Source organism: Oncorhynchus gorbuscha, linkage group LG21, assembly GCF_021184085.1.
Source record: "Oncorhynchus gorbuscha isolate QuinsamMale2020 ecotype Even-year linkage group LG21, OgorEven_v1.0, whole genome shotgun sequence".
Lineage (NCBI taxonomy): Eukaryota > Metazoa > Chordata > Actinopteri > Salmoniformes > Salmonidae > Oncorhynchus > Oncorhynchus gorbuscha.
The window spans coordinates 16,903,192-16,907,786 of record NC_060193.1 but is presented as its reverse complement, the minus strand read 5'-3'; positions in this window follow the sequence as shown (position 1 = coordinate 16,907,786).

Sequence of the window (4,595 nt, the reverse complement as noted above, 5' to 3'; positions counted from 1 at the left end):
CAGAACAGCCATCCATAGACGTTATAGTCCGGTGTCTCATTGTGACACGGCTCAGAACACCATCCATAGACCTTATAGTCCGGTGTCTCATTGTGACACAGCTCAGAACACCATCCATAGACGTCATAGTCCGGGTCTCTTATTGTGACACAGCTCAGAACACCATCCATAGACCTTATAGTCCGGTGTCTCATTGTGACACAGCTCAGAACACCATCCATAGACCTTATAGTCCGGTGTCTCATTGTGACACGAGCCAGAACACCATCCATAGACCTTATAGTCCGGTGTCTCATTGTGACACAGCTCAGAACACCATCCATAGACGTTGTAGTCTGGGGTCTCATTATGACACGGCTCAGAACACTATCCATAGACGTTATAGTCTGGTGTCTCATTGTCCACTCAGAACACCATCCATAGGTTATGTAGTCTCATTGTGACACACTCAGAACACCATCCATAGACGTTATAGTCCGGTGTCTCATTGTGACACACTCAGAACACCATCCATAGACGTTATAGTCAGGGTCTCATTGTGACACGGCTCAGAACACCATCCATAGACGATGTAGTCCGGGGTCTCACTGTGACACGGCTCAGAACACCATCCACAGACGTTATAGTCCGGTGTGTCTCATTGTGACACGGTTCAGAACACCATCCATAGACGTTATAGTCCGGTGTCTCATTGTGACACTGTTCAGAACACCATCCATAGACGTTATTGTCCGGTGTCTCATTTGTGACACAGTTCAGAACACCATCCATAGACGTTATTGTCCGGTGTCTCATTGTGACACAGTTCAGAACACCATCCATAGATTATAGTCCGGTGTCTACTGCGACACGGCTCAGAAACACCATCCATAGACGTTATTGTCCGGTGTCTCATTGTGACAGTTCAGAACACCATCCATAGACGTTATAGTCCGGTGTCTAATTGCGACACAGTTCAGAACACCATCCATAGACCTTATAGTCCGGGGTCTCATTGTGACACAGTTCAGAACACCATCCATAGACCTTATAGTCCGGGGTCTCATTGTGACACAGTTCTCAGAACACCATCCATAGACCTTATAGTCCGGGGTCTCATTGTGACACAGTTCAGAACACCATCCATAGACCTTATAGTCCGGGGTGTCTCATTGCCACATAGACCTTATAGTCCGGTGTCTCATTGAACACCATCCATAGACCTTATAGTCCGGTGTCTAATTGCGACACAGTTCAGAACACCATCCATAGACCTTATAGTCCGGGGTCTCATTGTGACACAGTTCAGAACACCATCCATAGACCTTATAGTCCGGGTCTCATTGTGACACAGTTCAGAACACCATCCATAGACCTTATAGTCCGGTGTCTCATTGTAACAAGGCTCAGAACACCATCCATAGACGTTATAGTCCGGTTTCTTATTGTGACACGGCCCAGAACACCATCCATAGATGTTATAGTCCGGTGTCTCATTGTGACACACTCCAGACCACCATCCATAGACGTTATTGTCCGGTGTCTCATTGCATGACACACTGTGACCACCATCCATAGACGTTATAGTCCGTTGTCTCATTGTGACGCGGCTCAGAACACCATCCATAGACGTTATAGTCCGGTGTCTCATTGTGACACGGCTCAGAACACCATCCATAGACGTTATAGTCCGGTGTCTCATTGTGACACAGCTCAGAACACCATCCATAGACGTTATAGTCTGGTGTCTCATTGTGACACGGCTCAGAACACCATCCATAGGTGTTATAGTCCGGTGTCTCATTGTGACAAGGCTCAGAACACCATCCATAGACCTTATAGTCCGGTGTCTCATTGTAACAAGGCTCAGAACACCATCCATAGACCTTATAGTCCGGTGTCTAATTGCGACACAGTTCAGAACACCATCCATAGACGTTATAGTCCGGTGTCTCATTGTGACACAGCTCAGAACACCATCCATAGACGTTATAGTCTGGTGTCTCATTGACACGGCTCAGAACACCATCCATAGGTGTTATAGTCCGGTGTCTCATTGTGACAAGGCTCAGAACACCATCCATAGACGATGTAGTCCGGGGTCTCATTGTGACACGGCTCAGAACACCATCCATAGACGTTATAGTCCGGTTTCTCATTGTGACATGGCTCAGAACACCATCCATAGACGTTATAGTCCGTTTCTCATTGTGACATGGCTCAGAACACCATCCATAGATGTTATAGTCCGGTGTCTAATTGCGACACAGTTCAGAACACCATCCATAGACCTTATAGTCCGGTGTCTCATTGCGACACAGTTCAGAACACCATCCATAGACCTTATAGTCCGGGGTCTCATTGTGACACAGTTCAGAACACCATCCATAGACCTTATAGTCCGGGGTCTCATTGTGACACAGTTCAGAACACCATCCATAGACCTTATAGTCCGGGGTCTCATTGTGACAAAGTTCAGAACACCATCCATTGACCTTTATAGTCCGGTGTCTCATTGTAACAAGGCTCAGAACACCATCCATAGACGTTATAGTCCGGTTTCTTATTGTGACACGGCTCAGAACACCATCCATAGATGTTATAGTCCGGTGTCTCATTGTGACACACCAGACCACCATCCATAGACGTTAATGTCCGGTGTCTCATTGTGACACACTCAGACCACCATCCATAGACGTTATAGTCCGTTGTCTCATTGTGACGCGGCTCAGAACACCATCCATAGACGTTATAGTCCGTGTCTCATTGTGACACAGCTCAGAACACCATCCATAGACGTTATAGTTCGGTGTCTCATTGTGACACAGTTCAGAACACCATCCATAGACGTTATAGTCCGTGTCTCATTGTGACACAGCTCAGAACACCATCCATAGACGTTATAGTCTGCGTCTCATTTGACACGGCTCAGAACACCATCCATAGGTGTTATAGTCCGGTGTCTCATTGTGACAAGGCTCAGAACACCATCCATAGACGATGTAGTCCGGGGTCTCATTGTGACACGGCTCAGAACACCATCCATAGACGTTATAGTCCGGTTTCTCATTGTGACATGGCTCAGAACACCATCCATAGACGTTATAGTCCGGTTTCTCATTGTGACACAGTTCAGAACACCATCCATAGACCTTATAGTCCGGGGTCTCATTGTGACACAGTTCAGAACACCATCCATAGACCTTATAGTCCGGTGTCTCATTGCCACAAGGCTCAGAACACCATCCATAGACCTTATAGTCCGGTGTCTAATTGCGACACAGTTCAGAACACCATCCATAGACCTTATAGTCCGGGTCTCATTGTGACACAGTTCAGAACACCATCCATAGACCTTATAGTCCGGGGTCTCATTGTGACACAGTTCAGAACACCATCATCCATAGACCTTATAGTCCTGGTGTCTCATTGTAACAAGGCTCAGAACACCATCCATAGACGTTATAGTCCGGTTTCTTATTGTGACACGGCTCAGAACACCATCCATAGATGTTATAGTCCGCAGTCTCATTGTGACACACTCAGACCACCATCCATAGACGTTATTGTCCGGTGTCTTCATTGTGACACTCAGACCACCATCCATAGACGTTATAGTCCGCGTCTCATTGTGACGCGGCTCAGAAACACCATCCATAGACGTTATAGTCCGGGTGTCTCATTGTGACACGGCTCAGAACACCATCCATAGACGTTATAGTCCGGTGTCTCATTGTGACACAGTTCAGAACACTATCCATAGACGTTATAGTCCGGGTGTCTCATTGTGACACAGCTCAGAACACCATCCAGACGTTATAGCTCGGGTGTCTCATTGTGACACGGCTCAGAACACCATCCATAGGTGTTATAGTCCGGTGTCTCATTGTGACAAGGCTCAGAACACCATCCATAGACGATGTAGTCAAGGTCTCCCACTCTTGATACGGCTCAGAACACCATCCACAGGCGTTATAGTCCGATTGTCTGCTCATTGTGACACGGTTCAGAACACCATCCATAGGCGTTATAGTCGGTGTCTCATTGTGACATAGTTCAGAACACCATCCATAGGCGTTATTGTCGATTGTCTCATTGTGACACAGTTCAGAACACCATCCATAGACCTTATAGTCCGGTGTCTCATTGTGACACAGGCTCAGAACACCATCCATAGACGTTATAGTCCGGTGTCTCATTGTGACACAGCTCAGAACACCATCCATAGACCTTATAGTCCGGTGTCTCATTGTGACACAGCTCAGAACACCATCCATAGACCTTATAGTCCGGTGTCTCATTGTGACACAGTTCAGAACACCATCCATAGACGTTATAGTCCGGTGTCTCATTGTGACACAGGCTCAGAACACCATCCATAGACGTTATAGTCTGGTGTCTCATTGTGACACGGCTCAGAACACCATCCATAGGTGTTATAGTCCGGTGTCTCATTGTGACAAGGCTCAGAACACCATCCATAGACGTATGTAGTCCGGGGTCTCATTGTGACACGGCTCAGAACACCATCCATAGGCGTTATAGTCCGGTTTCTCATTGTGACATGGCTCAGAACACCATCCATAGACCTTATAGTCCGGTGTCTAATTGCGACA